The 7812-nt window shown below is 50.2% G+C and overlaps 1 protein-coding gene and 1 long non-coding RNA gene across 2 annotated transcripts in view; one reads left to right on the top strand and one right to left on the bottom strand.

Moving 5' to 3' along the window:
* MYL9 (myosin light chain 9) overlaps positions 1 to 643 on the bottom strand; it is a 7237-nt gene extending 6594 nt beyond the window's left edge. The window contains exon 1 of the mRNA XM_006921779.3: positions 537 to 643. The gene's annotated coding sequence lies outside the window, so the exon portion shown is untranslated. The remainder of the gene's footprint in view (positions 1 to 536) is intronic.
* The window catches only part of LOC112470941, a 43108-nt gene that overhangs the window by 31468 nt on the left and 3828 nt on the right, over positions 1 to 7812 (top strand). The gene's annotated exons all lie outside the window — the stretch shown is intronic.

Here is a 7812-nt window from a genome sequence, read left to right as displayed (position 1 = left end):
TTCCCTACCCAGCAGGCACAGATGGGCCGATGGCCCAGACCTGGGAAGCCCCTAGTGCACTGCACACAGCTCCACGGTGTGGGCACGGTTACCCATCCAACCTTCTCTCCTGCCCCAGGAGGTGGGGGAGGGGACACGGATGCTCTGGAGGGGTCTCAAGGAGCCTAACAGGGCTTAGTTTCATGTTTGTGATACACATGGGACAGAGAACACCTGCGACTACAACCCCCTCCCTTCCTCCAGGGCACCCAGGAGCTCTGGGCTTGGCGTCCCTAACTCCACAGCAAAGGGGTAGAGTCTGGACACTCTTCTCTCGCCAAAGGACCACTGGTTCTCAGAGCCAGGAACAGGCTCCCTGCTGCCTGGCCCCAACCAGAATCCGTGTGGGACCCGAGCCACCTCTCAGCCCCAGCCCCACGACAGCTGTCCCTGCCCAGAGACCCTCTGACAGCCCTGTCTTTGGGGTCTGTCCCAAGTCCCAGCCCCAGCCGTCACACCGCCTACTCTAAACCATCTGGGCCCGTCGCGGCTCCCACCTGGTTCTGAGAAGGCGCTCGTTCGGTGCGTGGAGCCGGGTGCGGAGCCTGTGCGGAGCGGGCCGTCGGGTAGGAGCTGGGCGGGGGCGGGGGCGGGGCGCAGCGCCCGGCCTTACAAGGCAGAAGAATGTGTGCGACGCGGGGCGGGGCCTCGGCAACCAGCTCGGCCTTATTTGGCCTCCACCCACGGGCTGGGAGGTGGGGGTGCTCCTGGTGAACCCCTAGCTATGATGGGGGCCTCCCGCATTGCAGGGAGGGGGAGGCGATAGGGTGAGTGGGGGGCCCGAACAGCCTGGGGAGGGGGATTTTTCTGTGCCGTCCCTTCCTCGCCAGCGAGGCAGGCCCAGTTCTCAGACCCTACCCCCAGCTTTCCCTCCAAGGCCCCGCTGCCCCGCGCCAGTTCCCCAGGGAAGGCTTCTTCCCACCAGGCCAAGTACGGCTTTTTTCCAGTCCGAGAGAAGAGACGCGTCAGAGGACCTGCTGTCCTCACGCGAAGGGCCACCAGACCGGCCCCTGCCGGTGTGGGGCGTACATGGGGATTGGGTAGGACCACGCTGGGGAAGGTCCACCTAGGCCAAGTCATCTTTACAGTTGCCCTGTTTCCTCACCTGTAAAATGGGAGGGTGGTGGTGAGGATTCTGTGAAAGCGCGGCCAAAAAGAGCGACGTGGCACCGCAGAACCAGCGGGAGGGGTAGGGGACCACGGGTGGGTCCTCGCGGTGGCAGCTCGTCTATCCCCTTCTTGTTGGATCGCATCGGAGGATGGAGTCTGGGAGGACAGACTCTCCCAATTCCCCAGTCAGGCATCAGATCCTATCATTTTGACCCCTAAAGGAACCCCTCACCCTGAGCCCCTACCTGGACCCCAGCCCAGCTTTCTTTCCCAGCCCCTTTTTGTTCAACACAGAGATTCTCAAGGGAACTTTCCAACATCCAATTACGTTGTAAATGTTAACTGACACCTACTACCTGCCTGGCACTGTGCTGGGTGCTGGGGAAATAGCAGTGAACTGACGTCACACGCAGAAAGTGTCTTGTAGAGGGAAATACCATGAAAAAGTAGCTACACGGCTTGGAGGATAGAAATAAGTGCCTTAAAGGAGAACAAAGCAGGGCGAGGGGAGAGAGTAACAGGTGGTGGTGGGGTGCCTCCTGGAAGTGACATTTGGGCAGACCTGACGGAAAGCCGGGCCCAGTGAGTGAGTGAGTGGTTCACAAGACCTGTAGGGGGAGCTCGCCCAGCTCCTTGTCAAGGCAGCAGTGGCCAGTGTGACCATGGAGAGGGAGTGGGGGGAGAGGGGCTGGAGATAAGGGCTGAATCAGCAGGGACCTAGCCTGTGGGTCCTTGTATGCCACCCCAAGACATGAGAGTTCTCAGCAGAAGGGTGATATGATGAGGCGTATGTTTTCACTGAATCCCTCTGGGTATTGTGTTGAAAACCGACCGAAAGGGCCAAGAGTGGAAGCAGGGAGCCCAGTGGGAGCGCCTCAGCAAGATGATGTGTTCCGGTTAGTGTGGGAGCATGGAGGTGGGGAGAAGGGGGAATTCTGGAAGTATTCTGAAGGAGTATCCAATAGGGTTTGTGCATAGATCAGAACACGTGTGAAAGAGTCAAGGATGACTCCAAGGGCTTTGGCCTCAGCAAGTGGAGAAGCAGAGCTGCCATTTTCCAAGATAGGTTAGCTACGGAAGTAGGTTTGGGCAGAGATGAGAAGTTCTATTTTGGACTATTTTTTAAAACCTTTTTATTTTGAAATAATTTCAAACTTACAATGAAGTCATAAAAACTGTACAGAGAGCTCCTGTATACCTTCATCCAGATTCTCCAATTGTTAACATTTGGCTTTATGATGTTCTCTGCAACGCGCCCCCCCCCCACCATGTGTGCTATTGTGTGTGCATGTGTATGGTAAAAAAACAAAACAGAACATAAAATTGACCATTTTATCCATTTTTGAGTGTATAATTCAGTGGCATTAAGTACATTCACATTATTGTACAACCATCACCACCATCCACCCAGAAACTGTTCATCTTCCCCAACTGAAATTCTGTGCCTGTTAGATAGTAACTCCCTAGTCTCTTCCGTCAACCACTGGGCAACCACCATTCTACTTTCTGTCTCTATGATCCTGACTACTCTAGGTACCTCATGTAAGTGGAATCACGCAGTATCTTTCCTTTCGTGACTGTCTTATTTCCCTTAGCATAACGCCCTCAGCTTTCATCGGTCTTGTAGCATATGTCAGAATTTTTTTCCTTTTTAAGGCTAATATTCCATTGTATGGAGAGACCATATTTTGCTTATCCACTCATCTGTTGATGGATATTTGGCTTCTTTCCACCTTTTGGCTCTCATGAATAATGCTGCTGTGAACATAGGTGTACAAAGATCTTTTGACTACCTCCTTTTGATTCTTTGGAGTATATACCCAGAAGTAGAATTGATCGTTTGGTAATTCTATTTTAGATTCAAGGAACTGCCATATTGTATTCCACAGAAGCTGTATCATTTTACATTCCCATCAACAGTGTACAAGGCTTCCCAATTTCTCCACATCCTTGCCAACACTTATTTTCTGTTTTTCTTCTTTTTTTTTTAATAAGAGCTATCCTAATGGGTGTAAAGTAGTATTTCATTGTGGCTTTAATTTGCATTTCCTTAATAACTAATATGAAGTATCTTTTTCATGTGCTTATCTCCATCTTCTTTGGAGAAATGTCTATTCCAATTCTTTGCTTATTTAAAAAAAATCAGATTTTTTGTTTGTTTTTGAGTTTTAAGAGTTCTTTACATATTCCAGATATTAATCCCTTATCAGGTATGATTTGCAAAATTCTCCTTTTCTGTGCACTTTTCCGTTTTAAAATTAAAACAAAATTTGTATAATTTACATACCATAAACTTTACCCTTTTCAAGTGTACAATTCAGTGGTTTTAGAATATTCAGTTATTCAACCATCACCACTTTAATTCTAGAACATTTTCATCACTCCTAGAAAAATCTCCCAACTCATTAGCAGTCACTCTCTACCCGCTTTTCCGCAAACACTAATCTACCTTCTGTCTCTGGATTTGTTTATGCTGGAAATTTAATATAAATGGAAACATACAATATGTGGTCTTTTGTGACTGGCTTTTCACTTAGCATAACATTGTCAAGATTCACCACGGTGTAGCATGCATCAGCACTTCATTCTTTTTATTGCTGAATACTATTCCATTCTATTGATATACCACATTTTATGTATTCATCAGTTGGACGTTTGAGTTGTTTCCACTTTTTGGCCATTATATATGCTGCTGCTATGGATACTGGTGTACAAGTTCATGTGTGGATGTGTTTGTTTCCATCTTTTTTGGATGTATATTTATATATAGGAGTAGAATGGCTGGGTCATTTAGTAACTCTGGTTTAAATTTTTTTATTAAAAATTGTTGGGGGGTGACATTAACAAAATCAAGTAAGTTTTGAAGTGTTTAATTTTTTGAGGGACTTCCAAATTCTTTTTCACGATGCTGCACCATTTGACATTCTCACCTGTATTGTATGAGGGTTTCCGTTTCTCCACATCCTCATTAACCCTGCCTTCTAGCCATCCTAGCACTTTTGATTAGCATTTCTCTAATGACTAGTTATGTTGAACATCTTTTCATGTGTTTATCGGACATTTGTATATCTTCTTCAAAGAAATAATCAGATGTTTTGCCTGTTTTTAAATTTGGTCATTTTTGTTATTGTTGAGTTGCAAAGGTGCTTTATATATTCTAGCTAATTATACCCTGACCAGATATATGGTTTGCAAATATCTTCTCTCATTCTGTGGGTTATGGTTTAATTTTCTTGATAGTCTCAAGAAGTGCAAGTGTTTTTAAATTTGATGGTTTACTTTTTCTTTGGCCTAATGCTTTTGGTAACATATCCAAGAAACCATTGCCTCGTCCAAGGTCATGAAGACTTACACCTATGTTTTATTCTAAGAGTTTTACAGTTTTAGCTTTTAAGTTAGGTCTCTAATTCATGTGGACTCCGCTAGGCTTGGGGACCCACAACTCTGGGGGAACAGGGGGTTTAGAGAAGGAACCTGGGCCTCCCTGCTCTCTGATCCACAGCCCTGTGGATGGTTCTCGGGGACCCAAGGACAGTGTAGAATCTCCTGCTCCCTCTGCCTCCTCCTCAGTACCCTGTAGCCTTCAGGATACTTCCTGTCTCTCTGTCCTGGTCCTTTCTGTTCCCTCAAGGACTGGGGCTTTGGAACCGCAGAAGCTGAGGACTCATTCTAGGCTTCTGTGGGAAGTGACAAATGTCTCCCTGATAGAACTAAGAGATGGGACACCATCTGAGTCATATTCTTGTTCAAACTGTTCAATCTGAATCTAGTCATTAGAAAACATAAATCCAAATTTTACATTTGACAAGATGCTTGGACACTTAAAAATTGTCAATATCCTGAAAAACAAGAATCTGGGGGAACTGTTTTTGATTCAGTGAGGCTGAAGAGACATGATAACTGAAAGTGATGAATGGTCTTTAATAGGGTCCTGGATGGCTACAAAGGAAAAGCTGTAGAGCAGCAGTCCCTGACTTTTTCTTCTCCAGGCACTGGTGCTCCTATGAGAATCTAATGCCTGATGATCTGAGGCGGAGCTGAGGCGGTGATGCTAGTGCTGGGGAGCGGCTGCAAATACAAATGAAACTTCGCTCGCTCGCCTGCCGCTCACCTCCTGCTGTGCAGCCCAGTTTCTAACAGGCCAGGGACCAGTACTGTCTATGGCCTGGGGGTTGAGGACCCCTGCCACGGAGCACGTTACTGGGGCATTTGGAGTGTGGCTGTGCTTCAGCTGGTGTTCGTGTCTGGGCTGGGAGAGGGAGGTGCTCCAGACCACTTGTTTGTTAAATTAGAGGTGATAAGGGGATTGTGGTCATGCAGGCATGTTCTTATTCTTAGGAGTGGCGTGGTGTATATGGGGATGAAGTAGCATAGTATATGCCGCTTACCCTCAAATGGCTGAGAAAAGTTTGTTATCTGAAGGGCATAATGCAAATATGGTGAAATGTTGACAATTGGTGATTCTGGGTAAAGGACAGGGTGTGGTGTTCATTTTATTACTCTTTCAACTCGGGATAGGGGATCCCTCCACTGCTGTGCCAGTAGAGCTGGGGGCGGGGCCCAGATTCTGCACATGAGATGCTTCCCTCCCCTCTACGCTGATGCAGGGAGAGCAGGCTCTCCCCCTATGACTCTGACCTAACCTTCAGCGCCCTCTGCTGCTGCGGCAGAAACGCACAGGCTCAAAAAGGTAACGGTCCACACCTCAGTCCCACAAGGCCAGTCGGGGGCAGAGCTGGGATGCTATCTGGATAGTGGCTCTTACATCCAGCCTGGCCACCTCCTGTATTCACTCACACCTGTCTGGCTCAGTGCCCAAGACAACCAAAAACCTCTTCATGTCCCCCTCAGCCTGGTCACAGGGAAGAGACAGGCCCAGGAAGAGCCACCATGGTCACTGGACACTCAGCTGTCACTAACAGGGTTCAGAGATGAGAGCAAGCTGCCCCAAGGGCAGGGGGTCTGACCCACAGGGTTGGGGTGAGCTCTGAGGGGCCCCACTGGGGAAGGGTAGGCAGCTAAACAAAGCTCCGGGGAAGGTGGTTCTTTGCATCCCCTGGGCTCGAGGTCACTCGGAGGAAACCAGGTGTCTGCAGCTCAGCTTGGGCCAAGAACTTTCTAAAAAGGGCACGTTGTTACCACGTGGCATTGGAACCTCCTGTTCCTTCTGCCTAGAATGTACTTTCTGCAGGTTCTCCCCTGCACGCCACCGCCAGCCACCAAAGCTGGTTAATACCCACCATCCTCCGGGCTTGACAAGAATGCTCCTGCCCAGACCAAGTTAGGCGGTGCTGTCAGGGTTCCCACAGCCTCCCTGCGCTGTATCGTCTTTTCTACCACCTCGTGTAGACTCGAACTCATCTATGACGTGTCCGGTGTCCGTCTCCCCCACGAGAGCATGAGCTCTCAACGACCTGCAGGCGCCGGGCCTGGTGGAGCAGCTGCTCAGGAAGTGGACTCGGAGCATGTGCCTGTCAGGGCGGCTGCCGGAGTGGGTACTGGGTGCCCGGTCCCAGGAGGCGTGCGGAGTCGGGGTCGGTCAGCAAGGGCAGCCCGTCTTGGCTCCTGTACAGCAGCTATTAAGCATTTATTTCTCAGAGGAAGCTGGTAAGGTAGATGTTGCACACGTTTTCCACTGATGGAGCTGGGATCGCGGTCGGCGATCCGGTCAGCCTGTCCCATAGCGCTGCCATTTGGAAGGGGTCTAGCTCGGTCTCCGGGACAGTCCACTCCACACGCCTCACCCCAGGCGGACCCTTCCCACCGCAATAACACCATGAGCCCTTGGTGTACACGTTACCTCATTTATTCTCACAACATGCCTGTGAGGTAGGGAGGGGCAGGGACTGTCCCCATTTTACAGAGGAGGAAGTTGAGGCACACAGAGGTCAAGTGACTTGCCCAAGGTCACAGACGGCGGCCAAGCTGGAATGGGGCCCAGAGCAGGCCCTTGGTTCACCTGGGGCCCCCTACAGCAAGTGCCAGACGCGAGGACTCTCCAGTGCTGTAGTCTGTACAGAGCAGAGTAGCCCTCGTGCGCTGAGCTCGCTGCGGGCTGGGCCTCGCCCTCCCCCTGCCCTCCCCGCCCTGCAGGCCCGGGCCATTGCAGCTCAGGGCTTGTGACACCCTGGGAGTGGGGCTGGGGGGCAGAGGAGAGGAGGATGGTTGGGGTCAAAAAAAACAGAACAGAACAGAAAACCCAGAGGCTGGGCAGGTGGGAGACCAAAAAAAGAGGGCTGCTTACACACAAGGTATATATTTTTACACACACTTGTACACACACCTAGATATAGTACATGTAAAAATATATGCTATTCACACACCCGCCTCCTGCCAGGTGCCCCGAGAGCCAGCGGTGGCGCTGGTGGGCAAGGGCGAGCAGATGGGCGTTTGTTAAATATACACTCTAAGGTCTATGTGCATATGTACACATACGTATAGACACAGCCGCCCGCCCCTCGGGTACTGTACACAGGCTCAACCAGGGACAGACACATGGGGTCCCTCTCTCAAGTGCCCCCTGCAAGTCACTCTGAGTCATACATTTTGCTGAAGGAAGAAGGGGCTGGAGAGAAGAAAAAGGCGGGAGTCTGCAGTGTGATTACTGGCTTTTAGCTCACGCTCCCCCCAAAGCCTGAACCCTCCTCATCCTCCCCTGGAGGC

The sequence above is a fragment of the Pteropus alecto genome, unplaced genomic scaffold, assembly GCF_000325575.1.
Source record: "Pteropus alecto unplaced genomic scaffold, ASM32557v1 scaffold45, whole genome shotgun sequence".
Classification (NCBI taxonomy): Eukaryota; Metazoa; Chordata; class Mammalia; order Chiroptera; family Pteropodidae; genus Pteropus; species Pteropus alecto.
Note: the sequence above shows the minus strand (reverse complement) of the source record. Positions and strands in the feature narration are given on the sequence as shown.